We start from the raw sequence: 24,885 nt of genomic DNA, 5'->3' as shown, positions 1-24,885 counted from the left end.
CCATAAGAAGGAATTCTGGGTAGCAGGGCCATACTAAGCCATCTGATCAAAGCACCCACACTAGAATGAAGAAACTCTAAATATTTTTCCATGTTTTTATAGCACCACCAATATCATAGGAGAGATTCTAAATTAGCCAAACTTAGATCATATGCCCACTCCTTGGATAGGAGAATAAAGACTAACTTAATTTACAGTGCCAACAGGATGGCACAGAATCAGAGAAAAGTTGTTACTCAAGAGTTAATTGGAATGCTATTACAAAAAAGCAGGTGGTGGCTGGGAAAGAAACACTGAGTTGTTGAACCTGCAACAAATTTCCACTACATGGCTTGATATATTTACGTAAGATATGTATCTTTCTTCCCTGTTATTCTTTCTGCTCAAATGCTCTTTGGAAGGCCACTCAGCCTATTAGGAGATGTCACCCTGCCTATAAAGACAGTTCACAGGCTGGGCGCGGTGGCTTACGCCTGTAATCCCAGCACTTTGGGAGGCCGAGGCGGGCAGATCACGAGGTCAGGAGATCGAGACTATCCTGGTGAACACGGTGAAACCCCGTCTCTACTGAAAATACAAAAAAATTAGCTGGGCGTGGTGGCAGGCACCTGTAGTCCCAGCTTCTAGGGAGGCTGAGGCAGGAGAATGGCATTAACCCGGGAGGCGGCGGAGCTTGCAGTGAGCGGAGATCGAGCCACTGCACTCCAGCCTGGGTGACACAGCGAGACTCCGTTTCAAAAAAAAAAAAAAAAAAAACAGTTCACAGAATTCTTGCAACTGAGGTGCAATTCAGGTCTTGAGAAGGTGTGCTAAAGTAGCCCATGTTACTTGCTCTGTCCTCATGAACCATGACCCTGATGTGAACTCACTATAGGTTACTGCTGCCCTTGGTAATAAATTCAGTGCCTGTCAATTTTTACAAATGTTTTAGCTGAAAGAGTTTGAAGAACCATCTCTCTTTTCTGCCTCACTAGAGATTCCTCCAGGAAAAAAAAAAAAAAAAAAAAAAGTTCTTTAACCTCTACTGCAAATACCTCCTGCTAGCTAGACCTACATCTCTCCAGGCAGTGTCTCGGAATTCAAGACAGCATTTTTAATCTGTCTTGAGAGTATAAAGAAACAGAGAGAGAAAGGATGAACATGAAACAGTGAAGAATGGCATGCACATATTTTATCCATTTGGAGAGCAGTTATTTTACCTGCACTAACAAAACCAAAACAAAGGAAAAACACCAGTTGTTTCTGTCCCACCTAGTAGGCTATAAGACCAATGTGACTGATTCCTTTAAATGAAATTAAGAAATTACTTAAGCTTCTAATGATCAAGCTGAGAATTTGCACTGGGATACAACAGAAAAATACGTACAGCATTGGTAAAAAAAATAAATAAAATAAAATAAAATAAATCAGATCTGAATTTACATCTCTGCTTCTCTATTAACTAGACAAAATAATGAACCCTCCTAAACCTTATCCAGCATCTCTAAATTGATTTTATTTTGTTGTATTCAATGAGAGAATATATATAAAGTGGCTTGTGCTTAATAGTTACTCAATAATGATCATTCATGCTCCTGTCTTTGGTACAATTTAAAGAATAACATCTGGAGCACACAAGAACGTCTACTAATATACACTTCTTCATCATTAAATGAGCATTTATTGCATGTCAACACAATGCCAGATACTGTTCTGGAGACTGGGCTTGTTATGGTATGGCAAACAAGACAAAGCCCTTTCCCTCATGAAGTCTAAATACTGGGGTAGAAGATAGTGATACATAAACAAATAAAGCAGAATATAATTAGAGAAAAATATTGATGAGTGAGTGCTCTGAAGAATAAAATGTAGGATGAGAAGTGACCATTTAAATAAGAAAGTTAAATAATATGACTTCCCTGAAGAGGTAACATTTGAATAACAATATGAAAGATGAAGAAAAAAAGCTGACCTTGGACAGATATAGAGAAAGGTTATCCACGTAGAGAGAACAGCAAGGGTAACAACTCTGAGGTAGCAGTAAGCCTAACATGTTTGAAGAACAACAAGAAGGTCTGTGTGAGCAAGGCTTCAAGAAAGTGAGACAGCCTGTTAGAAGAGGAGATCACGGACACGTGCGGTGGCTCACACCTGTAATCCCAACACTTTGGGAGGCCGAGGTGGGCGGATCATGAGGTCAGGAGATCAAGACCATCTTGGCTAACACAGTGAAACTGTGTCTCTACTAAAAATACAAAATATTAGCCGGGCATGGTGGTAAGTGCCTGTAGTCCCAGCTTTGGGAGGCTGAGGCAGGAGAATGACCTGAATCCAGGAAGCAGAGGTTGCAGTGAGTCAGGATCGCACCACTGCACTCCAGCCTGGGCAACAGAGTGAGACTCCATCTCAAAAAAAAAAAAAAAAAAAAAAAAAGAGGAGATCAGAAGCTGGCTCTGGCCAGATCATATAAGGCCTTACAGGTATTGGTGTGGAATTTAGATTTCATTCTAGTATAATGGAAACTCATAGAAGTGTATCCAGGAAATTAGTGATATGATTTGATTTCTAACTTAAAAGAATCACCCTAACTACTATGTGGGGAAGAAATTCTTGAAAACAATTATCATTCCCCACACTAAACACATTTTAATTCTAGTCACGCACTTCTGGCTACAGCCGAGGTTACCCATGCGGTTTTAAAAAGTGTATTTAACAAAAAATTTCAAGTGTTGTCTAACCAGTTCCAAGTACCAAGAAACTATTTGCCTCAGTTGATCTGTACACACAAATTCTGTCAACAAAATCTAAGATCATATTTACTTAAAAAAAAAAAAAAAAACAACATGGCAAGATGAAGTAGCAGTGGCTGGACTGATTCCTGCCTGCAGTAATTTTAAAACTGGGCAAAATGCGTGAAATAGGTTTTTCAGACATTATATGCTGAGTAACACAGGATAATGATCCTTGAGAAAAGTGAAGCAAATGTGAGCCGCACACTTGTTCTAGCTTATTATCTGCAAAGTTTCCAGACCACTGATTCAAGGAGATAAATCTGGGAATCCACAGTGGCAAGAGTTCCCAGAGCAAACTACCAGAAAGGAGAGGAAAGCCGCACAAAGAAGTGGCTCTAGAGACTTGTAGAGAGTTCCCCTTGAAACTTCAGCTGAGAACTTACCAACACATGCATGTAAGGAAAGTACGCAAGTTCAGGGAAAGAACCATTCAAAAGGACTAGAGGGAATAGTCTCCAGAGTTCACTTGGCACCAGGAATACTTTGTGTTCTCACCAGGCAGAATGAAAGAACTTTGTAACACATTGGCAACATTGAGTAGAGTATTCAGAAGGGCATAGTAATAGAGAAAGATTAGGCATGAAGACTACTCTGCTCTGTATTAAAAAGTGTAAAAGCAAGCTTAGAAAGGATAAAATAGTTTCTATATAACTTAATTGCATTCCAGAATAAGTAGAAAGTGGAAATCAAAATATAAATTACAAACTAAATAAAAATAAAATATCAAAATTAGCAGGATGCAGCAAATACAGCATTTAGAGGGAAATTCATGGCACCTGAAACTTACATTAAAATCGAAGAAGGTCTCCAATCAGAGACCAGCTCAGTTGTGGAGACCCTAGCCCAGCGGTGCTAGAGGAATTAAAGACACACACACAGAAATATAGTGTGGAGTGGGAAATGAGGGGTCTCACAGCCTTCAGAGTTGAGAGCCTTGAGTAGAGATTTACCTACATATTTACTGACAGTAAGCCAGTGATAAACATTGTTTCTATAGATTATAGCTTAACTAAAAGTATTCCTTATGGGAAACAAAGGGATGGACTGAAATAAAGGGATGAGTCTGGCTAGTTATCTGCAGCAGGAACATGCCCTTAAGGCGCAGATCACTCATGCTATTGTTTGTGGTTCAGGAATGCCTTTCAGAGGTTTTCCGTCCTGGGTTGGCAAGGTGCTCCTTGCCTTCATTCCAGTAAACTGACAACCTTCCAGCATGGGCGTCATGGCCATCACGAACATGTCACAGTTCTGCAGAGATTTTGTTTATGGCGAGTTTGGGGGCCAGCTTATGGCCAGATTTGGGGGCCAGCTTATGGCCAGATTTGGGGGCCTGTTCCCAACACAACTTGACTTTAAAAAAAAAAAAAAAAAGACCAAATTATAACCAAAAGGAGTGGAAGAAAGGAATAATATCAGAGTATACATCAATGAAATAGAAAACATAAAAGCAATAGTGAAAATCAATAAAAACACCAAGAGTTGGTCCTTTGAATAGACAAATGAAAGTGATAAATCTCTAGCCATATCAATCAGTATAAAAAGAGAAGACATAACCTAAAAGAGAGAGGAGACATAACTACAGATCCCACAAATAATAAAATATAATATAAAGGAATATTATAAATACTATACCTACAAATTCGATACAGCCAATAAGATGGAAAGATTCCTTGAAATAAATAAATAACTAAAATTCACTCTAGAATAATTAGATAATCTGTACAGCTCTAATACCTATTAGAGATATTGGATTTGTATTTTAAAAATATTTCCACAAAACAAATTTAGGGCTCAGGTGTTTTCATGGGTGAATTCTACAAAATATTTAAAAAGAAAATAATAAAATATGTTTAAAGACAGGGTCTTGCTCTGTTGCCCAGCCTGGAGTACAGTGTCATGATTAGAGCTCACTGCAGTCTTGAACTCAGGTTCAAGGGATCTTGCCACCTCAACCTCCCAAGTAGCAAGGACTAAAAGCATGCACCACCACGCCTGGCTAATTTTTTAAATTTTTGTAGTGATGGAGTCATGTTGTGTTGCCCAGGCTGGACTCAAACGCCTAGGCTTATGCAATCTTCCTGCTTCAGCCTCCCAAAGTATATACTTTTAATTTTTATTTTTTAATTTGTGTAGCTATATAATAGGTGAATATATTTATGGAGTACATGAAATATTTTGATATAGGCATGCAATGCATAATAATCACATCAGGGTAAGTGGGGTGCCCATCACCTCAAACATTTCTCCTTTATTTAAGTTACAAACAATCTAATTGTACTCTCTTTGTTATTTTAAAATGCACAATAAATTATTGTTGCTTGTAGTCACCCTGTTGTGCTATCAATTATTAGATCATATTCTATCTATCTATCTATCTATCTATCTATATTTTTGAAGCCATTAACCATCTCCACTTCCACTTCCTACTTGCTCTACTTCCCAGTCTCTGGTAGTTACCAGTCTCTGGTAGTTATTCATTCTCTATCTCCATTAGTATAATTGTTTTAATTTTTAGCTCCCACAAATAAGCAAGAACATAAAAAGTTTGTCTTTCTGTGTCTGGCTTATTTCACTTAACATAATGACTTCCAGTTTTATCTATGCTGTTGCAAATGACAGTGTTTCATTCTTTTTTATGGTTAACTAGTACTCCATTGTGTATATGTACCATATTTTTAAATTCATTCTTCTGTGGTTGGACACTTAGGTTGCATCCAAATCTTGGCTATTGTGAATAGTGCTGCAATAAACATAGGAGTGCAGATATCTCTTGGATATTCTGGTTTCATTTTTAAAAAATATATACCTAGCAGTGGGATTGCTGCGTTGTATGATAACTCTATTTTTCATCTTTGGAGACCTCCAAACTGCTCTCTGTAGTGGTTATACTAACCAACAGTGTATGATGATTCCCTTTTCTCCACATGCTCACCAGCATCCATTAATATCTGTCTTTTAGATAAAAGACATTTCAACTACAATGAGGTAATATCTCATTGTGGTTTTGATTTGTATTTCTCTGATAATCAGTGATTTTGAGCACCTTTTCATATACCTGTTTTCTATTTGTATATCTACTTTTGAGATTTGTCTATTCAAATCTTTTGCCCACTTTTAATCAGATTTTTAGATTTTTTATTATATAATTAATTGTTTGAGCACCTTATATATTCTGGTTCTAATCCCTTGTCAGATGGGTAGTTTGGAAATAGTTTCTCCCATTCGGTGGGTTGTCTCTTCATTTTATCGATTGTTTCCTTTGCTGTGCAGAAGCTGCTTATCTTGATGTGATCCCATTTGTCCATTTTTGCTTTGGTTGGCTCTGCTTATGAGGTATTACACAAGAAATCTTTGCCCAGTTCAACATTCCAGAGAGTTTGCTCAATGTTTTCTTTTAGTAGTTTTATAGTTTGAGGTCTTAGATTTATGTATTTATTCCATTTTGATTTGAAATTTGGATATGGTGAGAAACAGGGGTCTAGATTCATTCTTCTGCATAGCAATATCCAATTTTCTCAGCACCATTTAATAAAGAGACTGTCTTTTCTCCCAACGTGGCTCCTTTTCAAATGAGTTCTTGGCTCCTTTGTTGAAAATGAGTTCACTGGCCGGGCGCAGTGGCTCAAGCCTGTAATCCCAGCACTTTGGGAGGCCGAGACGGGCGGATCACGAGGTCAGGAGATCGAGACCATCCTGGCGAACACGGTGAAACCCCGTCTCTACTAAAAAAAATCAGGCAAGAGAAAGAAATCAAGGGTGTTCAGTTAGGAAAAGAAGAAGTCAAATTGTCCCTGTTTGCAGATGACATGATTGTATATTTAGAAAACCCCATTGTCTCAGCCCAGAATCTCCTTAAGCTGATAAGCAACTTCAGCAAAGTCTCAGGATACAAAATTAATGTGCAAAAATCACAAGCATTCTTATACACCAGTAACAGACAAACAGAGAGCCAAATCAGGAATGAACTTCCATTCACAATTGCTTCAAAGAGAATAAAATACCTAGGAATCCAACTTACAAGGGATGTCAAGGACCTCTTCAAGGAGAACTACAAACCACTGCTCAGTGAAATAAAAGAGGACACAAACAAATGGAAAAACATACTATGCTCATGGATAGGAAGAATCAATATCATGAAAATGACCATACTGCCCAAGGTTATTTATAGATTCAATGCCATCCCCATCAAGCTACCAATGAGTTTCTTCACAGAATTGGAAAAAACAGCTTTAAAGTTCATATGGAACCAAAAAAGAGCCTGCATTGCCAAGACAATCCTAAGTCAAAAGGCAAAGCTGGAGGCGTCACACTACCTGACTTCAAACTATACTACAAGGCTACAGTAACCAAAACAGCATGGTACTGGTACCAAAACAGAGATATAGACCAATGGAACAGAACAGAGTCCTCAGAAATAATACCACACATCTACAGCCATCTGATCTTTGACAAACCTGAGAGAAACAAGAAATGGGGAAAGGAGTCCCTATTTAATAAATGGTGCTGGGAAAATTGGCTAGCCATAAGTAGAAAGCTGAAACTGGATCCTTTCCTTACTCCTTATACGAAGATTAATTCAAGATGGATTAGAGACTTAAATGTTAGACCTAATACCATAAAAACCCTAGAAGAAAATCTAGGTAGTACCATTCAGGACATAGGCATGGGCAAGGACTTCATGTCTAAAACACCAAAAGCAATGGCAGCAAAAGCCAAAATTGACAAATGGGATCTAATTAAACTAAAGAGCTTCTGCACAGCAAAAGAAACTACCATCAGAGTGAACAGGCAACCTACAGAATGGGAGAACATTTTTGCAATCTACTCATCTGACAAAGGGCTAATATCCAGAATCTACAAAGAACTCAAACAAATATACAAGAAAAAAACAAACAACCCCATCAAAAAGTGGGCAAAGGATATGAACAGACATTTCTCAAAAGAAGACATTCATACAGCCAACAGACACATGAAAAAATGCTCATCATCACTCGCCATCAGAGAAATGCAAATCAAAACCACAATGAGATACCATCTCACACCAGTTAGAATGGCAATCATTAAAAAATCAGGAAACAACAGGTGTTGGAGAGGATGTGGAGAAATCGGAACACTTTTACACTGTTGGTGGGATTGTAAACTAGTTCAACCATTATGGAAAACAGTATGGCAATTCCTCAAGGATCTAGAACTAGATATACCATATGACCCAGCCATCCCACTACTGGGTATATACCCAAAGGATTATAAATTATTCTACTACAAAGACACACGCACACGTATGTTTATTGCGGCACTATTCACAATAGCAAAGACTTGGAATCAACCCAGATGTCCATCTGTGACAGACTGGATTAAGAAAATGTGGCACACATACACCATGGAATACTATGCAGCCATAAAAAAGGATGAGTTTGCGTCCTTTGTAGGGACATGGATGCAGCTGGAAACCATCATTCTTAGCAAACTATCACAAGAAGAGAAAACCAAACACCGCATGTTCTCACTCATAGGTGGGAACTGAACAATGAGATCACTTGGACTCGGGACAGGGAACATCACACACTGGGGCCTATCATGGGGGGGAGGGGGGAGGGATTGCATTGGGGAGTTATACATGATATAAATGATGAATTGATGGGTGCTGACGAGTTGATGGGTGCAGCACACCAACATGGCACGAGTATACATATGTAACAAACCTGCACGTTATGCACATGTACCCTAGAACTTGAAGTATAATAAAAATAAATAAATAAATAAATAAATAAATAAATAAATAAATAAAGACAAAAAAAAAATACAAAAAACTAGCCGGGCAAGGTGGCGGGCGCCTGTAGTCCCAGCTACTCGGGAGGCTGAGGCAGGAGAATGGCATAAACCCGGGAGATGGAGTTTGCAGTGAGCCGAGATTGCGCCACTGCACTCCAGCCTGGGCGACAGAGCGAGACTCTGTCTCAAAAAAAAAAAAAGAAAAAAAAAAAAGAAAATGAGTTCACTGTAGATGTATAGATGTGTTTCTTTGTTCTCTATTCTGTTCTATTGGTATATGTCTTTTTTCTTTCCAGTATCATGCTGTTTTGGTTACCACAGCTTTGTAGTATAATTTGAAGTCAGATAATGTGATTCACCCAGGTTTGTTCTTTCAGTAAGAATAGCTTTGGCTATTATAGGTCTTTTGTGTTTCTACGTCAATTTTAGGATTTTTTTTTCTTCTATTTTTCAGAAGAATGTCATTGGTATTTTGATAGAGGTTTCACTGAATCTGTAGATTGCTTTGGGTAATAGGGACATTTTAACATATTTCTTTTACTGTTTATTTGCTGTTGGCATATAGAAATGCTACTGATTTTTGTATGTTGATTTTGCCCTTCTAGATCTTGTAGGTGTGCTGCACTCTTCTTTATTCTTTTCTCTTCTGTCTCCTCTGACTATGTATTATCAAATAACCTGTCTTCAAGCTTACTAATTTTTTCTTCTGCCTGATCGGTTTTGTTATTAAGAGACTCTGATGCATTCCTCAGTATGTCAATTGCATTTTCCAACTCTAAAATTTCTGTTTGAACCAAAGGCTGTTTACTCAGCATTTGGTGAATGATGCCAGGCCTGGACTCTCCCTTCCTGGCAGTGGCAACCCCTGGTCCAGGGAAGGTCCAGTAATGCCGCACAAGAGCCAAGGCCTCAAATCAGAAAGCCAAAAAGCCTGTGCTCTAACTCACTGTGGCTGAGGTGATACCTAAGCTACAAAACAAAGTCACCTTTAATCTTCCCTCTCCTTTTCTCAAGCAGGAGTCTCTCCCCACAGCCATGACAGCTGAGAATATACTGGGTCATACCTGAAGCCAGCACAACTCTATGTCTCCACCCAAGGACCACAGCAAGTACTGCTTGGCTACCACTGCTGATTATTCAGGGCCCTAGGGCTCTTTAGTCAGCAAGTGATAAATCCTGCCAGGAGTGGCTCCTTCCCTTCAAGGCAGCAGGTCCCTTTCAGGCCCAGGGTATATCTAGAAATGTCATCCAGGACTAGGGTCTGGAATGGAAGCCTCATGATTCTGCCTGTTATATAATCCTGCTGTGGCTGAGCTGGTATCTGACCTGCAAAACAAAGTCTGCTTTAATCTTCCCTCTCCTCTCCTCACATGGATGAAAGGAGTCTCTCCCAGATCTGTGAGCTGTGCAATCTGGGGTAGGGGGAGGCGTGACACAAGCAGTTCCATGGCCACTCCAAGCTGGTGTCTCACTAGGTTGCATGCCCCTCAAGTCCACTGGCTTCATGCCCAGAACAGCACCTGGACTAGCCCAGGAATTGTAATCCTTGTGGCCTAGACTGCCTTTCAGTTTTGTTTAGGACACCAGAGCACCTTAGCCTGCTATAGTGAGGCTCACTGGAACTCAGTTTCTGATTGTTGGGATAGGCAATTTTCCAGTGGCTAGGGCTGGTCTAAATGCTCCCTCCATGAGCACCGGCTGATTCTCCCTTGTGCTGCTTTCCACTGTGACAGGGTAGCACTGAGTTCCAACGTGAAGTCCCACAATCACTGCACTCTCCCATTTCCAAGTGCATAGATTCTTTCTGTGCCACACAGTTGCTGCTGGGGAAATGGGGAAGTGGGGAAGTGGGGAAGTGGGGAAGCGTGGCCTTTTGATTCCCCTTGAATCAGGAATTCAAGACAATCTTTCTTACCCTCTTCAGTTCCTCTTTCAGTGGTGTGAAGTGAAAACCGGGTACTCTGATCACTCACTTGCTTTTGGTTCCTATGAAGGTTTGTTTTTGTGTGGATAGTTGTGCAATTTGGTGTTCCTGCAAGGAGGGCATTCAGTGAAGGCTTCTCTTTGCCCATCTTGCTTCACCTTCTCTTCAAAGGACAATTTCTTTTTGAGTTTGGAAAACATATCTTAAAGAACACAAAAAGCACAAAAAAAATTTTTTTTTAATTGACTTCACTAAAATTCAAAACTTCTCTTCAAAAGGCATTGCTATAAAAATAAAAATATAACCCACCAACTGAGAAAAAATATTCGCAAAACATTTATCCAACGCTATGGTTTGAACTTTTTCCCTCCAAAATTCATGTTCAAATCATTCTTTTTAGAGATTGGATCTTGCTATGCTGCCCAGGCAGGAGTTCAGTGGCTATTCACACATGCAGCGTCATCACACACTACAGCCTTAAACTGCTGACCTCGGGAGATCCTTCCACCACAGCCTTCTAAGTAGGTAAGACTACAGGCACATGCCACAGCACCCAGCTCAAATTTGAAACTTAATCCCCTTTTTGCTCTTCTGCCATGTGAGGACATAGAATTCACCCCTTTTTGCCCATAACCTTCCACCATGTGAGAATACCTAACAGAGCCATCTACGAGAAACAGGCCACCAGACACCAAACCTGCCAAGGCCTTGATCTTGTACTTCCCAGCCTCCAGTACTGTGAAGAAATACATTTCTGTTTTTAATAAATTACCCAGTCTCACATTTTGTTTTAACAGTGCAAATGGAGTAAGACATTAAATAATGAACTTGTATCCAGACTATATAATGAACTCTTGCCACTCAAAAAGGATAAGACGACACAAAAAAAAAATGAGTAAAGATTTGAACACTGCACAAAAAAAGACCTCGAAATGATAAATAAGCATTTGACAAGATAAATAAGCATTAGTCACCAGGGAAGTGCAATGTCAAACCATAATGAGATAGCATGACTAGAAGTGCTACAGTTAAAAAGCATACCAACTTTTGGTGAGAATATAGAGCACCAACGAATATCATACACTGTTAGTGGGAATGTAAAATGTTTATTAAAATGTTTAGCAATTTTTAAAAATCTGAAACACACCTCCACTATATAACAGCCTTATCACTCCAGTGAAAATGAAAGCATAAGTCCATGTAAACATTTGTACATGAATGTTCATAGTAGTTTGATTTATAATAGGCAAAAACTAGAAAAATCCAAATGTCTATTAACTGTTGAATGAATAAAGCATTCTACTCAGCAATAGAAGTGAATGAACTATTGATACATACATCGACATGGATGAACCTCAGAATAATTATACTGAGAGAAGCTAGACCAAAATAGAAGAGTATACACTGCATGATTCTACTTACATAAAATTCCAGTCTCCAGAAACAAAAAGCCGATAAGTTATGGTGTCTGGCTTAGTACGCTTTTGTAAATGCTACATGAATTATTTAAAAGAATACAGATCCCCTAATTGTTTAATATAATTACTTTATTTCCATTATATTAAATTTTTAAATTTTGCTAATCTTCTTTAGATTTTTTCTTTCTCTTAATACATCAATTACTGAGAGACATTTGTTAAATCTTACACTATGTTTATTATTTATTACTTTTCCCCTGAAATTCTGTTGATTTTGGCTTTACATATTTTGAGGTTGTTATTAATTGCAAACAAGTTTATAACTGCTACATCTTGCTGAGAATTTTCCTTTTTTCATAATTATTTCTAATAATGTTTCCTGACCTAAAGTTTATTTTTTAATATTAATATAGCTACCCCAGACTTATTTCTGTTAGTAATATCCAGCTCTAGCTTTTCCCATTCTTTTCCTCTCAACCTCTTTGAATGCTGAAGTTTAAGCGTTCCCTTACATCTACATTTTGTAATAATAATATCTGTTCCAGTTAACAAATTCAGTTCATTCATTCATTGTAATTATTTGTACATTTTGACACGTCTGTCGTTATTTTGTACTTTCTATTTACAGTATTCTGATTTTTTAATTATTTTTCCATTTTTTTATTGTTTCTCCCTTCTAACTTCTATTTTGCTGATCAAGTTCCCGTTATTCTTTAATTTTTTCCACTGGTTAAAAATACAAACATTCTGGGCCAGGCACAGTGGCTCACAGCCTGTAATCCCAGCACTTTGGGAGGCCAAGGTGGGCAGATTGCTTGAGCCTACGAGTTCAAGACCAGCCTGGGCAACATAGCAAAACCCTGTCTCTACAAAAAAAATACAAAAATTAGCTGGAAATGGTGGTGTGTACCCCTGTACTCCAAGCTACTTGGGGGACTGAGCCTGGGAGGTCAAGGCTGCAGTGAGCTGTGTTCACACCACTGCACTCCAGCCTGGGTAACAAAGCAAGACCCTGTCTTAAAAAAGAAAAAAAAAATTATTCATCTAGAAGTAACTTAAAATTTTACTTATTTGCTTGGTAAAAGTCAAAAGTTAATCACATTTATATACACTTTCTGAACAACACAAAAACTAGGAAATATTGGAAATTTAATCATATACCTCCCCACTTAAATGGGGTTCTTTTTTGTGGTATTTTACTTCTATCTTGTTCGTATCACCTCCTCCCTCCATTACAGATGATTTATTTATTTTCAGTACAGATTCTTATTTTTACAATTAAAAATTTCAAAGGTACCCATTGGGAATTGAACTATTATGTTTTTTCTTCTTTCTAGAGATTATATAAATGTTTTCTGATAAGTAGTTCACCACATATTGCAGCAAACCAAAGCAAACAAATAACTAGTAAAGCTGTTTATTACCTCCTACTCATGCTCAGCTGGACCAATGGAACACATCTCAGTAGGAGAGACTTAGGGCAGGAGGAAACTGCAGAGTCCCTACCTAACCCAGAGAACCTAACGAACTGGTTTATACAGAAAGGATTTTCAGCAAACATACAAACACACCAACACGTTGTTATAAGAACAAGATATCTTTTCGTCTATTTCTAGCAAACAGCATGCGTTCATAGGTACCCAGTAAAACAGGAATGAATGCCAACATAGAATGTATTTTTGCCTTCACAGCATTGACTAAAAAGCACACAGCATATAATATTTTGATCTATAAGTGGGTAATCATGGAAGTTCCAAGATCATACCCACTAGGTTAGCCTGAGTATTCACCTATAAAAATTTTAAAAAAATTAAAACTTAAAAGAGACTTCTAGAAACAATGGGATTAGCAGAAGACAGTGACACAAGGACTACAAATGTCAAAACGAGGAGTTGTTTTTTGCATGTAGCTTTTATGTAAAGGACATCTCTTTCCATTGATTCCTATGGCCAAGACAAGCTGTGGTCATAGAAGATTCCGAAATCTCAAGATGGGCAGGTGGCTTGAATAACACCCTAGATAAATATCGGAAACCACACTGAAGCTGAAGGACTGAAACTCTGACTCATGTAAATAAGAGGTGTGGGTGCACAAAGATTCATGTAAAGCCTGCTGGGACAGAGGGTGTTGATGGTGGATTATTCTACACTGTTACACAACAACATGTATACTGGAGGAAGGGGCCTCCCAGGTGGAATGATTGACATGGCCTGCTCCAGAGGAGTCGAACTCAGAAATACCTGAGAGAGGTGGCTACTTGAGGAGGGGAGGAGTACCAGGGTTACCAACTGGGAGGATTATTAAGGTTAATGAATACAATAAGGTGTTTCAGGGGACATAGGTCCAGGAGGGTTAGGTCATTTTGGTTTTGATCTATTGACACTTAGTATGAATGAAGAATTGCAGAACAGAGTCAGTCTTTCCAAGACATATTCTTCTGTCATCATCATGAGCAGATTCTGTTGGCTTATTGGGTCGGTGACATCCAGAATGATCCCATTTATTGGCTGGAGGTAGGACCTAGTGTTGCAGATTGTTCTGAAAAGCTGGTATAGATGATGTGCACAACAAAGTCACCACTGGACCACTGCTTAAGTCCAGTCCCCAGCCTTCTTTTTCTGCTCTGTAGTCCAAAAACATTTATTTAAAAGCCAAAACATTGGTAAAGGTGAGCAGCATGTCGAATATGTCACCAGTCACTTCATCCTTATGATGCTGTAACATAGTTATGAAAACTGCTACGTTGAATTCAGGAATCTGCTACAGAGGTTATTCTTCAACATATTTTTTCTGCCAAAAAATATATTTATTAAAATAGGCATGTAGGTTAGTTTATTCTCTTCCATGTCCTCAAAACTCCAGGTAGTACTTATCTATGAAATTTCTCTGTAATAAGTGGAACTTTTCATACATGACAACGTCCTCTAATTATGCAACCACAGCATCAAATTCTGCATTAGAGGCAGAGAAGGACAGATTGAAGTTCTCTTCTTCTAAAGTACCCATGGCCCCCTCTGCTGCCATTACCTCCCCCGAGTAGGCAAGCGGGTGAATTGGGCTCCTGCCCTGCCAGCAGTCCAACTCATATGGAAGGCACGGCGGTCAGCCAGCTGGGGGCAAGCCTCGTGGCCCAGGCCGCCCCCCGCTCACTGCCTGGCCGGGTGAGCACCCGCATGCCAAGCTTGGCCTCATGCTCCAGCTGTGGCCACGCAGCCCACTAGCTGGGCCTCTTCATCCCACCAGGCTGCTCTGCATGCACCGCAAGAGATGATGATGATGATGATGATGATGATGATGATGATGATGATGATTATAATTTTGAGACAACACCTCCCTCTGTCACCCAGGCTAGAGTGCAGTGGCGCAATCTCGGCTCACCACAACCTCCATCTCCCAGGTTCAAGCTATTCTCCTGCCCCATCCACCCGAGTAGCTGAGATTAACAGGCTTGTGCCACCATATCCAGCTAATTTTTGTATTTTTTAGTAGAGACAGGGTTTCACCATATTGACAAAGCTGGTCTTGAACTCCTGACCCCAGGTGATCCACTCACCTCGGCCTCCCAAAGTACTGGGATTACAGGTGTGAGTAACAGCATCCGGCCCGCCAGAGATTATTTAACAGTATCTACATCTTTACAAACTTCTTTGATGAGTACTTACCCTCAAATCTCACTCTTTGTGAGTTCAGTTTTATTTTTCCAGAAGCACATCTTTTAGAGGTTTTTTCAGTGCATGCTAAAAATCCCTTAGCTTTTGTTTTCTGAGAATAACAGCGTGTGGAGCTTCATAACACATTACTCTGACAACAACTCTAGGAGCAGGATTATCTTTAGGTTACAGACAAGGACATGTTGCTCAGAAAGGTTATCTTACATCTCCATCAAGTAATGGAGGAAAACAAGACTCTAAGTAGATCGGTTTGACTCCAATGCTCCAAAACCTAATTTCCCAATGCACTGGGAAGGAAAGTCAGGTAGGGATGGGATGGGAGGCAGTGAATGCAAGAGTCACATAGAACTGATGTCCCAGGCATGAGAGTGCTAAACAGCAGCTGTGGTCCCTGGAGGAGACTTAGCTACTTCCTGGGCATTGGTTTAATATTATGTTTTAAAAGAGAAAGAAACTGGCTATCCATTTTAAACTCATACTTGCTTAGAGTCAGCTGGCTCTCAGGCTAGCCAACAAACCTTGTTATAACACACAGCTCTAGCTTCCATCTGCCTCCTCAGAGCAAATGACATTATCATAGGGTTTTTTTTTTTTATCATTAAACAACCATCAAACATAAGTATTCAATTTGTCTGTTTTGTGTGTGTGTGTGTGTGTGTGTGTGTGTCCCTCTTTTGGTCACCAGGAACTTTTGGCTTGTTCTACTTAGATAGCTCTTTCTGATTTTCTCAAGACATTGGTGTTCTATGCCTCTTATGTGTCCTGATGAACTCCATCAACTATACTATAATTTGAGGAGAATTGAGACAAGAGGTATGAAAAACAGAAGGAGATCATAGGTTGGAGTTACATGTCTAAGCTCCCTCTTACTCTGTTGGGTTTTACTCGCATCCTCGGCAACAGTTGATATAGGCCATTTGTAGTGTCAAGTGCCAAGATTTTGCTCACACAAGTCTACCTGTCCAAAATCTTTGCTGCTTCCTGCCTGCCTGGGAAAATGCCATCCGTGCTCTCAAAGTGGCCAATTCTCACCTCCAGGATGGCTTGCCTCCTCCAATTCATGCTGCTCCCTCCCAATATGCACAAATTCAGTTCACAGTACTATCTACTGTTCCTGTCATCGTTATCTTTTCTTCTCCAGTATCTTATGAGCTCCTCAAAAAAAGTGAGTATTTCTTTTTAAACTCTTCTGGTAATTGACCAAACTAACAGCATGGTGGAGGCTCAAATAAATTTCTGCTGATTCAGTGACTCTGTGTCTAATAATGATATTGCTGGTTCTACCACCCCATGAGAACATGTGAACATGTAGAATAGAGAAAATAGGATTTTAGAATCAAGTAGAGCTAGGTTCAAGTTTCAGATCATTGCTCAGTAGCTATACAGCCTTGGGCCATTATCACACATGTGTGAATCTTAGAGATTTTGTCTATAAAATGAACCTTCAAGGATCATTGAGGATTAAATGAATTATGTGTCTAAAAGTGCCTAACGTTGAGCTGGTATATAGTAAAGGCTCTAAACATGTCAATATTTCTCATGTCTCCAAGGAAAAAGATTTCTTAGTAAATAGCCTGTCATCATCACAGGCTCCTAAGGAGCAACATCATAGAAGGCACTCTATGCAAATTTATGCTCTGAATCTCAGCCCCGTAAGACAGTGTTTCCTGAAAGATAAACCAAGGACAAACTACATGGTTTGTTAAAAGACATGGATTAGGTGATCCTGATTTAAAAAAATAATAATAACCCAAGAGGCCCAGCATGGTGGCTCATACCTGTAACCTCAGCACTTTGGGAGGCCAAGGTAGGCTGATCACTTGAGGTCAGGAATTTGAGTCCAGCCTGGCCAATATGGTGAAACCTCATCTCTACTTAAAAAAATGCAAAAATTAGCTGGGCATGGTGGCAGGAGCCTGTGATCCCAGATACTTGGGAGGCTGAGGCAGGAGAATCACCTGAACCCAGGAAGCAAAGGTTGCAGTGAGCTGAGGTCACGCCTCTGCACTCCGGCCTGGGTGACAAGAGCAAGACTGAGTCTCAAAAATAAATACATAAAATTAAATAAACCTGAGAATCATGGCAATAGAATAAACTTGTATCATACCAATATCATTACAGTCAGGATTCCAGTGCTCCTCATGGGCGAGATCGCTTCTCCTAGAATTCTCTCTTGACAGTGACTGAAACAGTCCTGTTTATACTACATGTTACAGAAACTGGCTGTATGTATCTTGCAGCTACATAGATTTATATTTTGTCAAACTATTAACCATTTGGGGAAATAAAGCGCAAAAAGTTGGAAATAATCTAAATGTGGAGCCATAAGGGAAAAGAGATTTTCTGGTAAAATCATATGACAAAATGAATTACCAGTAATTTAATAGTTAATATGAATTACTAGACCCAGGCCCACATGTGTCCATGTGGATCGGTCTCAAAAACACTGTTGAATGAAACAAGGAGTTTCAGAACATTTACAGTTGTCCCTCAGTACATGCAGAGGATTGCTGCATGTACTTCGGGCTGAGCATATTCAAGTCCCATAGCCAGCGCTGTGAAGCCTGTGTATACGAAAAATTGGCCCTCCATATAGACTGGTTTCACATCCTGCTAATATTGTATTTTCAATTTGCGTTTGGAAAACATCTGCATCTAAGTGGAGCCACACATTTCGAACTCATGTTGTTCAAGGATCAACTGTACATACATTTTTAAAACTACAAAACAGTATTACATATTGGTCTTAAGATTTTATATGTAGTGAAAATAACGCATGGACTAGAAAGATGCATGCAAAGTTAACGATAGGATTGGCATTGAGTAAGAGGAACAGGATTAGTGAGGTATAGAGACATTTCAACTTAAATCAACAATTAGAAGTAAAAATAAATTTACCAATTTCACAAGTATTAAATTTCTATAGTGGATACATAGATGTTAGCAATATTATTCTCCATGCATTTTTATTTAATTTTTTCCAAAATATTCAAATACATTATTTGAAGTCTGTGTCTCAAAACATTGTGAAAGTAACAAAATAACCATAAAGTAACTAGTGACAGAGATAATAAAGCAACATAAAACAGCAAAAGAAAAAAATATGAGTCAGTTGTGATTTGTATAATTACACTGATTGAATTTTGTGGTTATTTGGGGAAACAAAGCTCCATTCCCACATGTGAAAGTGTTACAAAACAGTAGCTTCAGGTTTCAGGGGCACCTTGCTTTTGATAGGTGTGTCTTTTAAAGGGCTTTTCGGGATAACCTGTCCAAGACTCATTCTAACCCCTGAAGCATTCAATCAAATTACACACAAGCAGAACTACCTGAACTTCACAATAATCCTGTCCTATCACCTTCAGGATACAATAGCCCTCATTGTTAATGTCTAGCACTTTATAAACCAGGAGATAGCAAGTTGGAAGAGATCCAACAATGACCCCTATCAAGTGCCATTTATTGGATTGAACATATTAAATAGATATTAATATATCATTGTACTTCACTGTCATGCTATGAGATCCTGTAACCCTACTCGTTTTACAGATGAGGAAATAGATGCTAATGAGATTAAGACTCATAGCCAAAATGGAGTGGATGCAATTTCTAACATGTATCTGAGTCCCCTTACCCACAGTTCAGCCTCACTCCTCCCCTTTTTCAGGGAAAAGGTACAGGATTAGGCAAGAGCAAAATAAATTATTTTGCAGGCAAGAAGGCAGTTACTTATGTATTAAGTGATGGGAGAAAAGAGAAAAAGAAAAGAGAAATCCCTGCCTTCGTGTGGCTGATAATGTAATTTCTATAGTTCTTAATCACTTATTCAACATGTCTGAAGCAACTGATTGGAATCTAAGCAGAGGGTGCTGACTTGATTGATTTTTACCTTGTTAGCCCGAAGTTCCTCAGCCCTACAGGGGCTTACCCTGTACTTTACCCCTAGCTGAGCCTTAGGCAAGAGCTCAATGGTGTTCCCAACAGTCCCCGCAATACACCTGCAGTTTCAGCTGTTTTTTGGCCAGTCACATAACTAGTGAGAGGCAGAGAAGTGTCTTGAACGATTTGCAACACTCCAAAAACCCATACTCCTGCGTACCTCACTGACTTTCTCATTTACACACTTGGAAACACAAAGGAATCTTAATTAACATTTGCCCATAGAGAGAAACCTGAAAAATAATCTTCAGGGACTAATCATAGACCTCTTTTATCTCATGTTGAGTTCTCTATGGGATGCTTAGAATTCATGGAACTTCTGAAACATTTAAGAGCTAAGAAACAGCCTGACTTGCTTTTCCCAATCTCTGTATTTGCCCAAGCCTGATGGTCTCAGTTCACAGGAGGCAACAAACCCTTTGGTTTGCACTTAACTTGTGTGCATTTCCTAATAAAATCTCAGAGAAATAAATACAGAGGGGAAATTGAGACCCAGAGTCTGAGGTAGTCAGCTCTGAAAGCTGCATTCCCATTAGCCCTATAAGACTTGTTGATATGGAAGAAGGCATTAAGTGGAACCAGAGTCCCTAAACGATCACTGTCATGCTTCCTAAATTCGGGGTTCCAAACACCAAAAGAAAGCTTTTCCACTGAGTTTGTCAATTAATTTCTCATGCCCAAAGGGGATGTAAGAGAAGATTAAGCCATATGGTACTGATTTGTTTACACTTTCTCCAGTAATATACCATTTAGAAAGTAAGGTTTGATGGGGGATAAAAAGGCAGAAAAAACTTTGAAGTGTCTTTTTAATACTAGTAAAGATTTATTTGTTTCATAATAGTAAAGTGGAGATTATTTTCCCAAAGGTAATTCAAAGCTTATCTCCCTTAACACCTTAAAGCTAAGTTAAAGTCAGAAACATCTGGGTCTGAGCTGATGCTGTGCTCAGCACACCTTTAGTAGGATCGGGAAACTCAGGTTTCTAGAGGACTCCAAATAACAAGCCTTTGAAAAGAGAATATTCAGAATAAAAGCTTAAGGGCAGTGCTGATGAAATTACATTTACTCTCATTTACTCCAGGAGTTTTTCCCCACCCTGTTCCTGGTGGGAGTAAGTCTGATGTGCCAAGTTGTTAAGGGATAAAGTGTGGGGTATGGAGAAGAAACTTTAGTACGTTGCTGCACGTTGCTCTTGTAAGAAGTAATGAGACTTAAGAACCTGGAGCTAGCATAATCTCCACCATTTTCCTTTACCCCACTTCTCCCAGTCCCCACTCCATTTCATCCCTCCACATTCCAAATAATTCTCAAGTTTCTGAAGGCTTGGGTGGAACTGTTAACAGAGTGTTATGTCTAAAAAAAAAAAAAAAAAATGTGCCAAGAGAAGAAACCCTCTATTTCCTCACGTCATGAAGCCTATATTTTCCTTTCATAGATTTCTAAGTTATGAAGTTTTATGTAGCGTGCATTAGAAAGGGCAACTTTTAGAAAAATTCTGCTTCCTGGAAGTTGACTATGAGAAGGGCAGAGGTGGTATGTCATGTGTCCTTTCTCTAAACTTATTTAACCCTCTTTTTTAGACAAAAGGGTCTCTGAGGTAGCTTCAGAAATGTAGTTACATACAATAGCATGAGATTAAAATATGTATCAGATGGAATGCTGGGATGATAGCAAGAGTGGTGACCCTATATAGTATAAGATTCTCTCTGAATCCTCTCATTAAAACAGATGGAGTAACTAAAATAGCAAAACAAAAGTCACACAGATGACATCCATAACAAAACTATGTAACAACGTTACTCCCATGAGCCGCAAAATATATACAGGTGAAGAAAGACTATTTAGAGCCAAAAGGTCCTTGTAATATCAGTATTTATTTGGAATTATTTGGAATGAGGCAAAGGGAAATCACTGGACATCATGCACACCTGAGAACAGGAGAGTCCCAAGCTTGTCCACAGGTACTCACTGCAGAGCACACACAGCAGGCCTAATGGGGAGAGCAGCAAACTCTGGGAGAGAGTTTGCACTCTTCCTCATAGCCATCTGAGTACCAGGAATCCACGAAGAGATCTGAAAACACCGGAAGAAATATGGACCCTATGCATTCTCAAAACTAATAAACCAAAGCCCCCTTTGAGTACAAAACCCCATGCTCAGGGAAACTGCTGGAAAATGAATTCCAATTGAACACGGCAGGAACAATAGGTGCACAGGAAAAAAGATAACACTGATAAAGATAGGGGAGCACCACAGAAGAGGCAGTTCTCAGAATAGACAATGTTTTTATACTGAGTAGAATGGAATAAAAGAAGCAAATAAAATACCTAGGAATATACTTTCATCTCACTAAGGAGGTGAAAGATCTCTACAAGGAAAACTACAAAATACGGCTGAAATAAATCATAGATGACACAAACAAATGGAAATACATTTCATGCTCAATGGATGGGTAGAATCAATATCGTGAAAATGTCCATACTGCCAAAAGCAATCTACAGATTCAATGCAATTCCCTTCAAAATATCATCATCATTCTTCATGGATCTAGACAAAATAATTCTAAAATTCATATGGAATCAAAAAAGAGCCCTCATAGCCAAAGCAATACTAAGCTAAAAAAAAAAAAAAAAAAAAAAAAAAAAAAAGAGAGAGAGAGAGAGAAGAAAAGAAAGAAAAGAAAAGAAAATCTGGAGGCATCACATACTCAAATTCAAATTATACTACAAGGCTATAGTTACCAAAACAGCATGGTACTAGTATAAAAATGAAACAGAAGAGGGAATCTGTAAATAAAGCCAAGTACTTACAGCCAACTGATCTTCAACAAAGCATGCAAAAACATAAATTGGGAAAAGAACACTCTATTCAATAAATGGTGCTGGGAAAACTGGCAAGCCACATGTAGAAGAATTAAACTGCATTCTCATCTTCCACCTTATACAAAAATCAACTTAAGATGGATCAAAGACTTAAATCTAAGACCTGAAATCATAAAATTTCTAGAACATAACATAGAAGAAACTCTTCTACATATTAGCTTAGACAAAGACTTCATAACTAAGACCCCAAAAGCAAGTGCAACAAAAACAAAAATAAAATAGAACCTAATTTAACTAAAAAGCTTCTGCACAGCAAAAGAAATAATTGGCAGAGTAAGCAGACCACCCACAGAATGGGAGAAAATATTTACAAACTGTGTATCTGACAAAGGACTAATATCTAGAATCTGCAAGGAATTCAAACAAATCAGCAAGAAAAAAACAATTATTTTATCAAAAAGTGAGCAAAGGACATGAATAGACAATTCTCAAAAGAAGATATACAAACAGTCAAGTAACATAAAAAATGCTCAACATCACTAACCATCAGGGAAATGCAAATTAAAAACACAATGAGATACCACCTTACATTTCATAAATGGCCGTAATTAAAAAGTCAAAAAACAATAGATGTTGGCATGGATGTGGTGAAAAGAGAACCCCATGACACTGTAGAAATGTAAACTAGTACAACCACTACAGAAAGCAGTATGGAGATTCCTCAAAGAACTAAAAGTAGAACTATCATTTGATCCACCAATCCCACCACTGGATATCTACCCAAAGGAAAAGAAGTCATCATATGAAAAAAGACACATGTGCACACGTTTATAGCAGCACAATTCACAATTGCAAAAATTTGGAACCAACCTAAATGCTCATCATCCAACGAGTGGATAAAGAAAATGTGATATATATACACCATGGAATACTACTCAGCCATAAAAAGAAATGAAATAATGTTTTTGCGTAACTTGGATGGAGCTGGAGGGCATTATTCTAAGTGAAGTAACTCATGAATGAAAAACCAAATATTGCATGTTCTCACTTGCAAGTGAGAGATAAGCTATGAGGATGCAAAGGCATAAGTATGATAAAATGAATTTTGGGGACTTGGGGGAGAAGGTTGGGAGAGAGTGAATGATAAATTCACTCTACGTATCGTGCACAGTGTACAACCCTCAAGTGATGGGTGCACCAAAATCTCAGAAGTGACCACTAAAGAACTTATCCATGTAACCAAAAGCCACTTGCACCCCAAAAACTATTGAAACAAAAATTAATCATTTTTAAAAGTGGGCAGAAGACACAAACACACTTTCCAAAAGAAAACATAAAAGTGGCTAACAAGTATATGACCAAATGTATAGCATCACTGATCATCACAAAAATGCAAATTAAAACCACAATGAGATACCGTCTTACACTGGTCTGAATAGCTATTATGTAAACATCTAAAAACAACAGTTATTGGCAAGGATGGGGAGAAAAGGGAATACTTACATGCTGTTGGTAGGAATGTAAATTAGTATAACCTTTATGGAAAACAATATAGAGATTTCTCAAAGAACTAAAAATAGAGCTACCATTCAATCCAGCAATCCCACTACTGAGTATATACCCAAAGGGAAAGAAATCATTGTAACAGAAAGATACCTGCACTTGTATGCTTACTGCAGCACCATTCACAATAGCTGAGATGGAGAATCAACCTAAGCATCCATCAACAGAGAAATGGATAAAGAATATGTGGTACATATATACAATGGAATACTACTCAGTCATAAAAAAGAATGACTTCATGGTTTTTGTAGCAACATGGCTGAAACTGGAGGTCATTATCCACAGTGAAATAACTCAGAAACAGCACATCAAGTATTGCATGTTCTTACTTATAAGTTGGAGCTAAACAATGCATCCACATCAACTTACAAAATGGAATAATAGACATTGAAGAGTATGAAAGTGGGGGATGGCAGAGGGATGAAGGTTGAGGGTTGAAAAACTACCTATTGAGTACAATGTTCACTAGCTGGATGATGGGTAGACTAAAAGCCCAGACTTGACTATTACACAATATATGCATGTAAGAAACCTGTGCTTATACTCCTAAATATATATTAATTGGTTAATTTTTTAAGTATAAAGCCCACACACAAACTATTGTGAGCATGCAATAATTTGGGGAATAGAATTCCTTTACATCTTTCCTGAGGATTATCTAAGCTGAGGACAGATGGCTGAGGATCATGTAGGCTGAGAGATTTACATTGAGACTTTCCAATTACATTGAGTAGAACTTTTATAATTATCTGGAAGATTTCAAATTGTAAAGGTCATAGTGTGACTTCTTAATGTAGTGCTAAAATATTATTGTCAAAACTCAATCTGACAAGAGTAACTAATTTAATGTTACAGAAAGACAATAACACAACAGTGTTTGCCTATTTTGTAATTGACTCTTAATAAAACTTTTCTGTCACTATTCTTAGTCATACTATTCCCCATTTATTCAAATCATCCAAACATTGTATTAAAAGACATACATATGCTTATTTTAAAATATCT

At 38.5% G+C, this 24,885-nt stretch overlaps 1 pseudogene; it reads right to left on the bottom strand.

Moving 5' to 3' along the window:
* Window positions 1–14,405: 14,405 nt before the first annotated feature.
* Window positions 14,406–14,891, bottom strand: LOC104657600 (annotated as a pseudogene).
* Between the last annotated feature and the right edge of the window lie 9,994 nt (window positions 14,892–24,885).

This window comes from Rhinopithecus roxellana, chromosome 19, assembly GCF_007565055.1.
Source record: "Rhinopithecus roxellana isolate Shanxi Qingling chromosome 19, ASM756505v1, whole genome shotgun sequence".
Taxonomy (NCBI): domain Eukaryota; kingdom Metazoa; phylum Chordata; class Mammalia; order Primates; family Cercopithecidae; genus Rhinopithecus; species Rhinopithecus roxellana.
Note: the sequence above shows the minus strand (reverse complement) of the source record. Positions and strands in the feature narration are given on the sequence as shown.